The 13,046-nt window shown below is 40.2% G+C and overlaps 1 long non-coding RNA gene across 1 annotated transcript in view; it reads left to right on the top strand.

Annotated features, from left to right (window-relative positions):
• The window catches only part of LOC130069498 (uncharacterized), a 31,394-nt gene extending 19,498 nt beyond the window's left edge, over positions 1-11,896 (top strand). Inside the window, exons 2-3 of the long non-coding RNA XR_008803772.1 lie at positions 11,188-11,462; positions 11,674-11,896. This is a non-coding gene — a long non-coding RNA (uncharacterized LOC130069498). The remainder of the gene's footprint in view (positions 1-11,187; positions 11,463-11,673) is intronic.
• Positions 11,897-13,046: the final 1,150 nt, after the last annotated feature.

Genomic DNA, 13,046 nt, shown 5'->3' with positions numbered 1-13,046 from the left:
GCTGCCACCATGTTTCTTTATGTGTCTTTTCTTCTTAATAAAGACAAACACTCAAGACTATCTTGATTCTTCTTTAATGAACTCGGGAGTCGTGGGTAACTACACACATTTCACATGTCATTACTTCCCAGGTGTGTCCTCCCCACTCCAACAACATATTCAACAATAGTTCCTATTGTTACAGTATCGAGCCACAGCGCACATTATCAGCTGCAGTTCTGGCGCATCAAGCTTGCTTTATACTCGCCGCGTTGGCACGAGTGCGAAGGAGCGGACTTGGCGGTGTGCACGGCAGATTTTGTAACTGCACGACTTCGAGCCGAATCTGGCTGAGCACGTCTCATCACACCGGCACCCAGTTTGTTCGTCTAGTAGTTGCTTAAATTTACAAAATGAGCCTACAATAGCAGACATAAGCCCTTTTAATTATGGTCCATGTTTTAAAAAAAAAAATTCTCGAAACTAAATGAAAATGTTTAGTGAAATTAGAAAATATGTAAGTTATCGTTAATTTAGTTGTATAGGCTATGTTCTCAAATTCATTTATTTTGTTCTAATGTAACAAGTTATAATCTCAAGATTTACTGCTTTACTTTTGTAGTGTGGTTTTGGTGAAGTGTAGCCTACTAAAATAAACATTCACCTGTGTACCAATAACTTCTTCTCACCGCTGATTCCTGGTGGTTTAGACGGCAATTACTCCGAGTCGCCTCCTGTCGATTCAAATAATAGTACAACGGTGAGCACTTCAAGTATAAACGCCTCGTCCGTTTTTTGGGAGGTGCGCGTGCAGGCAGCGGAGGCTCGCGCTGCGGAGCCAGGCAAAACTTATAAACAAGGCTTAAAGTCCCAATACTGTAAAACTCGACATACATTCACATCACGGGCCCTATTTGAACGATCTAAAATGCAAGTGTCAAGTGCAAAGCGCATGTAACTTTGTGGGCGGATCTTGACGCTGTTGCTATTTAACCGGCGGGATAAATGACTCTTGCGCTCGACGCAAATCTAAAAGAGGTTGGTCTGAAGTAGCTTCATTATTCATAGGTGTGGTTTGGGCGTAACGGGAAACAAACCAATAAGAGCGTCATATCACATTCCCTTTAAGAGCATGATGAACGAGGTGCGCTATAATACTATTATAACGGCGAAATGCCATTTACCAGGCGCGCTTCAGAATCGGTTCACAGCCGAGGAGATCGATGTTCTCGTCAGGGCCGTAAAAGAAAGAGAAGTGACATTGGGGATGGGACAAACCCACCCAAATTAGCTTCGGTTAAACATGCATATAATAATTTGGGTAAATGTGTAAGCTTTATGCCTATTTTTCCCATCGTCATGGACACAACAATGATTTCCCTCGTGTTTTAATATTTTTCCTTATAATAATGTATCATTTGCAAAAAGTAAAATGCATCTGTGTAGATGAGAGAATCATGTACAGTGTATGCGCGTTGCTCACACTCTGTATTATAGCCAAGCATGCGCGCTTAAAATAGCATTATGAACAACGTGCAACGCGCCACTGACTTTAGACTAGTTTTTTTCTGGTCAGTGGCGCGATTGTTTTCTGGAACTGTAAAATAGCACCAGGGATTGTTTGCGCCGGAACACGCCTCCTTTTTGCGCTGAACCGCCCAGGGAGCACAAGTTCATTCCCTAGTTTGCCGGCGTGCGTCTGTGGAGGGAAAAGTCCGCTTTGCACAGGTGCAAAATACGAATGATACATGCGTCGGTGTACAAAGTCAATTGCGCTGGGTGCAAGATAGGGCCCCACATATTAATGCAGCGGTAGAGTTACACTCACAAGACACTGCACTTATTCGCAACTTTAAAGCTTTTGCCGGGTAAACATTTCATTGGCGTTCTGTTCTGACATGATGCACTTTTTCTGAGCGCGTACGCGCACGCACTGTCAAACAGCGCCAAACTGGTCTTATCTTTCGCCTCTGATTTTTGTTGGGTCAGACCTATCTGCTAGCGATGGGGGGGCCGAGACTGAGAGAGCTATGGCGAGCTATGGAAAAATATGCACCATACAAGCCACTTTGAAATGTTGCTGTTTTCTTGAATACAAAAGTTGGGTGACCCTCTCCCTAGACTAAAAAAAGTTGGATGACCCTCCCCTATTTTCCTCCGGTGGTCCATTCCATAAATACCGAACGGTCCCTTAGACAAGATTATACAACTATAGTAAAACGGTAACGCTTCCTTTTACAGTCCTGTTACGAATGCACTTACTATGTACTTGTTATAGTAATTATAATTACTGGGTAATAACTAGGTAGCCTACTAACCCTGAACCTACCCCTAAACCTACCCCTAACCCATGTACTTACCTTATATTAGCCAGTACTTTCTAGGTAAGTACGCTGTAAGTACACGTAAGTACTGTACTGTAAAAGGAAGCGTTACCAGTAAAACATAGCAAAAACAATAAGAGTAAAAGTAATATGTAATTAATATATACTATCATTTTTTACATTCATAATGTTACGTAAGATTTTTTCAAATAAATGCTGTTCTTTAGAACTTTCTATTCATCAAAGTATCCTGAAAAAAAAGTATCATGGTCTCCACAAGAATATTCAGCAGCGCAACTGTTTGATAATAATATGAAAAGGTTCTTGAGCAGTAAATCATCATATTAGTATGATTTCTGAAGGATCATGAGAAACTGAAAACTGATGATGCTGAAAAATCAGCTTTGACGTCACAGTAATACATTATATTAGAAAACATATATAATTTTTCAAAATATTGCTGTTTTTATATTTTTTATAAAATAAATGCAGCATTGTTGAGCATTAGAGGCTTTTTTTCAAAACCATATAACCCAAACGTCTGAACGATAGTGTACACACACACACACACACACACACACACACACACACACACACTGTACTTAAGAAGCTCAGACCCTTAGATCCTTTATGTCTGAAGGAAGATCTTAGAGTGGGATGAATCAAATCAACAAGTCAAAAGGAGAAGACCTAGTTAAGATATTTCCTGTCATTTCCTGTTCCATTCTGGATCGGAGCAAATTATTCAACAACTAAGGTTATTTGAAAGCCACTGGTTTTCAAGGCATTTCTGTTGAGCATGCTCTAATTTGAGTTTGACTGGTTTGGAGGATTAAAGAGCTATTCTGTTTTCTAGAGTTATCTGTAGATTTGGCAGAATTCGTTCTCTGGCTGTGATGGCCCTTGTCAGTTTAAGGTGAGAGTCCTTATTAGAGATGGCATCACTCTCCCAGTATATGTGAGGGCTGGCTTGTTCATTAGTCACTGCGGTAAAAGGCCATATCAAGTAGCTTCCAGTCATGCTCTGTGGCCTTAAGGCCTGAACTTGGAAAGGATGTACTTGCTTATTGTAAAAGCATTATTAAGGAATTTAATGAAAATCATTCGAAAAAGCATTTATACACTATGAAAAATTAATTTCTAGGGTGTTTTTTTTTAACACCTGCTCTTTTTTTGGCTCACTATATATACCCATCGAACAAAACACTTTTGCTTTTGGCCCCATTTTTCATGAGCTGAACTCAAAGATCTAAGACTTTTTCTATGTACACAAAAGGCCTATTTCTCTCAAATATTGTTCACAAATCTGTCTAAATATGTGTTAGTGAGCACTTACACATAATCCATCCACCTCACAGGTAGCATATCAAGAAGCTGATTAGACAGCATGATAATTGCAGAGGTGTGCCTTATGGCGGGCATACACTGCGATTTTCGTCCGATTTTGAGCCGAATTCTGACTCGTGCGACTCTTTTTCAGCTTTGTCGTGCGTCGTTTGTCGTGCAGTGTTCGTGCAGTGTACCGGGAGAAACGAGAGACGATTAACCTCTCCCGATCGACAATCGGATGGTCGGATGAATTTCTGGCATGTCAGAAATTTTGGTCGCTCCTCGTGACTATATCGCACAGTTAAAGCAAAGCTACAAACCGATTGCCCTTAACTCAGTTTTTTCTCTCACTGCGCCTGCACGAAAACAGAAGTTAAACCATTTCATCAGCAGAAAAAAAATAAAAATAAAAACGAAAAGAGGGAGATCTTTAATTTCTGTAGTTCAAACTGTAACTAGCTACAAATTACTGTTGCTTACCTTCACTTCGTGTTGCAAAATGGATTAACCTATATCTTCCAAGTCACCTGCGATGAAACGCCTCTTTAGTTTGTTAAACAATGTTTTTGAAATAAACCTGTTTTTAATTTTCATTGATGACTAATTATTGCAATATTCGGACATATTATAGACTGTTAATAGTTTATTATATGCCCATAATTCATTGTAATCGACCTAAATGTTTTAGACATTTTTTCAATGAGGAGTAAGCTTTTGTAATATTTTATTATCCTCACAGCGCGTTGGTTATGTGCTGTGAAATTATTGCGTGGCAAATTAATTATAATAGCAGATCAATTTAATAACAAAATTAGCCTACCCTAATAATGATAATACAATAATAATAATAATAATTTAATACATAAATTGGAAATGCTAAATCATCTTGATATTGATAGCTGATGCTTGTTTTGACAATATCTCTGATATCGTCTATGGGTGCAATCCAGAACGCAGATATTTCACACGTATAGTGTGAGCAGTGAAGTCGCAGCTCGATGATCGGACCGTATAGTGTGAGCACATATATCCTGAACTTTGGCTTTACATCGTATGCGATTTACTGGTTCAGTATGAGTAGGTACCTTGCTGAAATCGCACAGACATCGCACAGTGTATGCCTGCCTTTAGGCTGGCCACAATGAAAGGCCACTCTAAAATGTGCAGTTTTATCACACAGCACAATGCCACAGATGTCGCAAGTTTTGAGGGAGCGTGCAATTGGCATGCTGACTGCAGGAATGTCCAGCATAGCTGTTGCCCGTGAATTGAATGTAAATTTCTCTACCATAAGCCGTCTCCAAAGGCGTTTCAGAGAATTTGGCAGTACATCCACGCAGACCACGTGTAACCACACCAGCCCAGGATCTCCACATCCAGCATCTTCACCTCCAAGATTGTCTGAGACCAGCCACCTCCAGCTGCTACAACAATCAGTTTGCATCTTTGAGTTCAGCTCATGAAAAATGGGAGCCAAAACAAAAGTGTTGCATTTATAATTTTGTTCAGTGTATATATACAGTGGGGAGAACAAGTATTTGATACACTGCCGATTTTGCAGGTTTTCCCACTTACAAAGCATGTAGAAGTCTGTCATTTTTATCATAGGTACTCTTCAACTGTGAGTGACGGAATCTAAAACAAAAATCCAGAAAATCACATTGTATGATTTTTTAAGTAATTCATTTGCATTTTATTGCATGACATAAGTATTTGATCACCTACCAACCAGTAAGAATTTAGGCTCTCACAGACCTGTTAGTTTCTCTTTAAGAAGTCCTCCTGTTCTCCACTCATTACCTATATTAACTGCACTTGTTTGAACCTGTTACCTGTATAAAAGACACCTGTCCACACACTCAATCAAACAGACTCCAACCTCTCCACAATGGCCAAGACCAGAGAGCTGTGTAAGGACATCAGGGATAAAATTGTAGACCTGCACAAGGCTGGGATGGGCTACAGGACAATAGGCAAGCAGCTTGGTGAGAAGGCAACAACAGTTGGCGCAATCATTAGAAAATGGAAGAAGTTCAAGATGACGGTCAATCTCCCTCGGTCTGGGGCTCCATGCAAGATCTCACCTCGTGGGGCATCAATGATCATGAGGAAGGTGAGGGATCAGCCCAGAACTACACGGCAGGACCTGGTCAATGACCTGAAGAGAGCTGGGACCACAGTCTCAAAGAAAACCATTAGTAACACACTATGCCGTCATGGATTACAATCCTGCAGCGCACGCAAGGTCCCCCTGCTCAAGCCAGCGCATGTCCAGGCCCATCTGAAGTTTGCCATTGACCATCTGGATGATCCAGAGGAGGAATGGGAGAAGGTCATGTGGTCTGATGAGACAAAAATAGAACTTTTTGGTCTAAACTCCACTCGCCGTGTTTGGAGGAAGAAGGAAGGACGAGTACAACTCCAAGAGCACCATCCCAACCGTGAAGCATGGAGGTGGAAACATCATTCTTTGGGGATGCTTTTCTGCAAAGGGGACAGGACGACTGTACCGTATTGAGGGGAGGATGGATAGGGCCATGTATCGCGAGATCTTGGCCAACAACCTCCTTCCCTCAGTAAGAGCATTGAAGATGGGTCGTGGCTGGGTCTTCCAGCATGACAATGACCCGAAACACACAGCCAGGGCAAATAAGGAGTGGCTCCGTAAGAAGCATCTCAAGGTCCTGGAGTGGCCTAGCCAGTCTCGACCTGAACCCAATAGAAAATCTTTGGAGGGAGCTGAAAGTCCGTATTGCCCAGCGACAGCCCCGAAACCTGAAGGATCTGGAGAAGGTCTGTATGGAGGAGTGGGCCAAAATCCCTGCTGCAGTGTGTGCAAACCTGTTCAAGAACGACAGGAAACGTATGGTCTCTGTAATTGCAAACAAAGGTTTCTGTACCAAATATTAAGGTCTGCTTTTCTGATGTATCAAATACTTATGTCATGCAATAAAATGCAAATGAATTACTTAAAAATCATACAATGTGATTTTCTGGATCTTTGTTTTAGATTCTGTCACTCACAGTTGAAGAGTACCTACGATAAAAATTACAGACTTCTACATGCTTTGTAAGTGGGAAATACTTGTTCTCCCCACTGTATGTATATATATATATATATATATATACATACATACACACACACACACACACACACACACACACACACACACACATTTGTAATCGAAATCGTTTGCAATGAACGAAAACAAAAGTAATTGAAATACCTCAACACAAAAAATGTTTCAAGTGGTTTCCTTATATTCAACTGAAAATGTGACTTTTAATGACTTCTGCCGTCTCAAAATTATTCAACCCCTGAATAGAATCCCTCACAACAGCACAAATCTGCAAAACAGGTGTTGTCTCAAGTACACCTGATGCAACTAATTAAGGGCTTCATTAGTTGCACCAGGTGTACTTGAGCTAGAACTCTGAACTGGCTAGGTTTGTGGAGTGTCACGTTTGACTGCATGTTAGAAATATGGCTAAATCAAAAGAATGGTCTAAACTTTTCGGCCTATGGATTAGCGGTATGTCTGGAGGAAGAATAATGAAGCATATACTGAAAAGAACACTCTGCCTACAGTTAAGAATGGTGGCGCTCGGTGATGCTCTGGGGCTGCTTTGCATCCTCTGGCACTGGAAACCTGCAGCGTGTGGAAGGCAAGATGGATTCATTGAAGAATCAGGAAATCCCTGGAGAAAACGTCATGCTGTCAGTGAGGAAGCTGAAGCTTGGGCATCATTGGACCTTCCAACAAGACAATGATCCCAAGTATACCTTAAATTCCATCAAGGATTGGTGTTCAAATAAGTACGAAAGATGCTTGCCATGAAGGGGTTGAATAATTTTGAGACTGCTGAAGTCATTAAAAGTAGTTATGAGGATGGGTAGATGGCGACAATTTCATGCAGCTCGACTGAACAGATTTTGATGTGGATGCATGATTTCTGCCAAAATATTTTACAGAAACACGTTTTTGAACCTTGCACAATCATTTTAATAATTTAATTAAAAATAAATGTTTTTGGAAGTCAACATCGTCAACTTCAAAAATCTTAAAAGGCTTTTGAAAGGTTTACAGAAACGAATGTCTTAATATAATTATACCCTCTTGCAATTCCTATAACATTACTACTGCTAATGATAACAATAATATATCTTCACTTAAATATTGTCCTAAATGCCCCATAATTAGCTAAATAATCAACATATAATATTGAAAAAGCACCTAGCGTGCTCCTTGATCCCTTTTAGCATTATTTTAAACAATTTAACCATTAAAAGAAATGGCCTTTTTTATTTGGCCAGCATACCGCGACTGCGAATATACAAATGTGGAGACACTTTCTACTTTCCTTTTTCTAGAGAGCTTTTGTCCTCAAGTGAGGCATAAATGACAGTCCAATGTGTCCATGGCACAAGGCAGTAATGATTGCATGAAATTACAGAGGCCTCAGCAGGCCTTCCCCTCCCTCTCTCTCAGGTAGCTGGATCAGCTCTCACCCCTGCCTTCCTTTCTCTCTCTCTTCTTGCCTCTCACAGCTATTCAAAGGGAATGTATAACTGAATATGAGATGGAGCAGGCGTCTTTCAAGGGCCAGAGCTAATGAGACGTTTTACCTTGAAATCAGAGCAAGACAGGAGGAGACCCTGTTGAGCTGAGCTTGCAAAGGGGATCACAATTGGGTCTGGATTCTTCAGCGAGAGAGAGAGAGAGAGAGAGAGAGAGAGAGAGAGAGAGAGAGAGAGAGAGAGAGAGAGAGAGAGAGAGAGGGTGTGATCCATTCCAGACAGGAATAATGCTCTCAAACCAGAGTGGATTATGACAGGAGGACATTTTCAAGCGACAAAGTGACCTCACAAAAGACGCTGGCTTGTTCCACGCTAACGTTGACCCGCTTTCTTTTGTTGCTTTTGTCCTGGGCGACACCTGTACGTCAAAGTTAAATCTGTAAGGCTTGGCTTTCAGGTGAAAGCAACAATTACTCTCACTTGAAGAGGCACAAACTGGAACGGGGTTGGATGGAGGTGATGAGAAGGAAGCGAACAGGTACTCTTGACAGTTAGCAGTGCCAGCATGGATCAGAGAGCCATGTTATGGGGCCGGGGATAAAAGGGGACAGGAGATTTGTGTTCTGAGGGGTCCTCTTTTTAATCAGGGGCCAACGAGATTGTTGCAGAGCAGGCCTAACCAGTGTCATGCTAATAAAAGAGAATAAAAGTGTGAATGGAGGGTGCAGCTAGTTATCTACACTCTAATTAACGTGGTACCGGGAGCAAGATGCTTATTTGCGTAGCATTGAGAGGAAGGGAGGTGGGAACGCTGAAGTGTGGGGGAAGGGTAAAGAGAAGCAGCCTAAGGCCGTCCATCTTTTGTGCAATTGTATATGTGCGAACAAAGCCGTACATCCAATCTACATTCCGCGCATGCTAATCACCGCATTTGATAATGAAAGTCATTTTGGGCCATGGCATATTTTTGTTTGAAAGATGATGGGGAAGGTTATTTATTTTTCTTAAAATAGCATGGCTAGTAATGGTGGTAATTAGCAGCAGCTACGCTTCTATGGGGATATTATATCATTTTATTCAGGGACAAAACATGCATTTTTATGATTTAAATAATGGTACAGCTCAACAAGATCTCAATCATAGAAAAAAAGACTAAAAAATACATCAGTACTCATACACCCAAAAATTACCTCGGCCCTTTTCAACAGTTTTGTAAGGAGCTCGACCCCGTGACCTTCGATGTCTGCCGTAGTCCTCATCCCCGCTTTCCCACAGACAATCCTGCAAACGAACCCATGTCAAGAGGCTCAGCATATGGCCCTGGGCCGTGACTATTGTCTGAAGTGGCGGGACAGGATGGGCCGCCATTATTGTCACCATTGTAAGATAGGCAGTGTGTCTGGAGAAGCAGACACACAGCAGTGTGAACTGATCCCAACAACTATCTGTGTGCCCTTTCCCACCAATCCACAATCACATATCAGACATCGGCTTCACAAATGCTTCCTTGCCTGGTCATTGTTAATGCCAAGGCCCGAATTTTGGGGCAGAACTCCTAAAATCATTATGTTAACAGAGACCCTGTTGAGTACTTTGATTTGCATAATTTGCATAGCAGACCCTGATTTCACCAATTACAACATGTTCCTGGATCAACATCTTTGTTGATCCTGGAACAACATTCTAATCAGCCAATCAGATTTGAGGGACATGTTTACAGATTATGTCAAGTTTAGAACCAGGCTTTCAACCAGGGTTAGGTGCTTCTGTTATTCACCTGTAATTTCCCTCTGATTTAAGGGATAACTTATGGGTAGGGTTAGATTTAGGAGCAGGGATATGGCTAGGACAAAAAAAAAAAAAAAAATGTAGTCCTAACTAACTATATTAATAAACTATGTTGATCCAGGAACGCCTCTAACTCTGCAATATCAGGATGTGCAGCTTTTTTTGAGGTTTGTTAAATTGAGGTTTGTTAAACGTCTCTGCCAAGTGTATTGTATCCGAAATGGCCAAACATATCACATCAGAGTGAGTGAGTAGTTTATATGGTTTGATGTCCACACAGACTGTTTAAACTAACTATATGTCAATCTATTTCATGAATATGGTTGCTGAATAATGAAAATATTTGTTTAGTGGTACTGCAGAACAGATATTATCCACAGTTCTTGTACCATCTGCTTGTGCCGTCCTATAAACCACCTAAAACTACTCTGTGTTGTTTTCCTAAACTGTAAACTGACAGAAAAATAAATGAATCGCACACCACCGGCAGATGATGAGGTATCTAAAGCATTTGGTTAAAACGAGTTTCTGTCATTCCTGGAGCTTGATCTAAAATTCTCATTCATCACCTTTTTTTAGGACAGGAAGGTGCCGATGGCGGAACATATTCTTGTTTGATTTGTTGAAACTGACACTCACTATAATTTTGATATAAAAGACATTACAATTATGAAATCTATTTATTTTCCATACTGAAATCGTTTCCAGCGGCACTCCCTTATCCTCCTCTATGGCAAAGCTTTGTTGAATCATTTGGATGTACAGATACATTTTAAAGTCACAGAGTCCTTGAATGTAAATAAGAAATGTACTAATCAGTTAATGTTAATTAATGCATTAACTACCGTTAATTAATGGGACCTTAGTGTAAAGTGTTACCGCTTTATTTTATAGTTTTTTTTTTATTACATAATAAATAATATTTGATTTTTCCTCTGGCCTGTCCTTTGTTTTTCAAGCTTTAGCAGTGTCTATATATCACTACTGCACACTATTTACGCCTTATTTAATATTCTCATTGGGACTAGGGGAAAAAAAATCCTGCATTTAGAAAGAAAGCCCCACCTTGCACATACAATCTTAATTAAATTGTTGCTAGGTAACAGAGGTAATCTGTTGGTAAATGGGCAGGGTTTCGCAAAGTGAGCAGAGGCCGTTTACACAATGGAGACACATCGCCTCTCTGCCGCACTTGAAATATGTCCATTGCAAACTTGCAGACTATCCCTTATTTCTCTTGTCTTTCAGGCCAGCAAACAGAGGACACAATATGAGTTTCACACCTCCAGTGGTGACTTATGGGGAGTCAGCTCCTATGGCCTTCTGGGATACTATAGGCGGAACATGCCTCCAGCCACTGCCCGGCAACAATTCCCCAATGACAAATACTACTGTATAGGATCATCACTATGGCCACACATACCAACACCAGCTGAGCATATGAGAAGGGCAGGAAAGTTGTCAAGTCTGTGATTGTGGAGATAAATCTCATGTCTGAAGCAACTTCCCGAAGCAAGAAAAAAGTAAAGTTTTTCTTTTTCCGCATATTACATTGTACTGATAACACATTCAACTAAGAATATCCTGTGTTTGTAACAGTTTTTCACACATTGTTTCGCTCTCATTAACCTCCTTTTATTTACAGTCACTCATTGCATTGGTAACAGAAATAATGCTCGCTTATCCTCTGCTAATTACCTTTTCCTTTTTATTACTAGGTTTCTGTTCCAGCAGAAGAAAAATAAATAGAGTATCTTCAGCGATAGTGCTGGTGTGCTGGAATCTAAATGCTGGTGTCCCTCGGGGGCTTCGGTTGACTGGCTGCTGACCTTTGCTGCCCTCGGACCACTAGCCACAGTTCAAACAAGAGGCACAAGGGACACATCAAGGACAACTATGGGCTAAAGAGGATTATAGATCGGGTCGCTTGACCGAAACTTTGTAAAAAATACTGTTTGTTTTTGCAAGCAATGGTAGTGTGAGAGATTTTTTTTTAAAATCTTTTTTTCTTCAAATAGATCAACAGACATAGAAAATGTTTACTATTGTACTATTTTAGTACATAAAACAGAATGTTTGCTTTTTATGATAAAGCTTTTTTATGAATGCAATATTAAAGTGACTGATGTTTTCATTATTATTGTATATTACAACAAAATACACTTAAATTATTCTTTGACTTTTAAGAATTTGTAGGGCAAATCAATATTGCATACTCTCTAGGTTTTAATTAAAAATGTATATAATCTTTAAAGGTTCAAAAATCTTAGATTGTTTTGTTCAGTCCAGCAGCTCTTCTTTGTAGGCCTACTCCCATTTTCATTCACTTTTGATCCTTCAAGACAGAATTAACGATTTTTAACGAGATATAATAAATTAAAACAAAAACTAAAAAATAATGACAAGGCATACAATAAAAATAAAGCCTCTCTAGAGATCTCATTTATGTTAAGCCTGTCAGTACATGATGCTTTCACAAGGGGGCAGTCACTTCTGTTCAAATGCCCTCTTGTGAGCGCTTCTTAGTTCAAGTCATTATGCTGTGTATTTAATTGCATGATTGCACTATACAAATACCATCCAAACTCAAATACTCCAGTATATAAATAACAACACATCTGATAGATCATGTGGTAGCTCCCATCCCCTCGTCCCTAATCTTAAAACATGTAAAGCAATGCACAAATATGTCTGTTCTGCAATAACGTGTTCACGCATGTGAATTTACTGTTCCAGTGTGTATTTGCATTATGGGAAATCCATCAGTCTTTGAAAACAGCTCTATATAAATAACAACAAATATGATATATCATGTGGTAGCTCCCCCTCGTCCCTCTTCTTAAAACATGTAAAGCAATGCACAAATATGTCTGTTCTGCAACTAACGTGTTCACGCATGTGAACTTACTGTTCCAGTGTGTATTTGCATTATGGGAAATCAAGTAGTCTTTGAAAACAGCTCTCTGTGGAAAACCAAAGCGCCCAGGGTTCGTTATCTTTCTCAAGCGTCCTTCCTTTCAGACTATTCATTTCTGGACAAAAAGAACAAGGTTAGGTCACCCATTATTACAAGTTCTCATTATTTATTTTTCTGCACTCAACTGAGC

This window comes from Rhinichthys klamathensis, unplaced genomic scaffold (assembly GCF_029890125.1).
Source record: "Rhinichthys klamathensis goyatoka isolate OS25496 unplaced genomic scaffold, OSU_Roscu_1.1 h1tg000369l_1, whole genome shotgun sequence".
NCBI lineage: Eukaryota > Metazoa > Chordata > Actinopteri > Cypriniformes > Leuciscidae > Rhinichthys > Rhinichthys klamathensis.
Note: the sequence above shows the minus strand (reverse complement) of the source record. Positions and strands in the feature narration are given on the sequence as shown.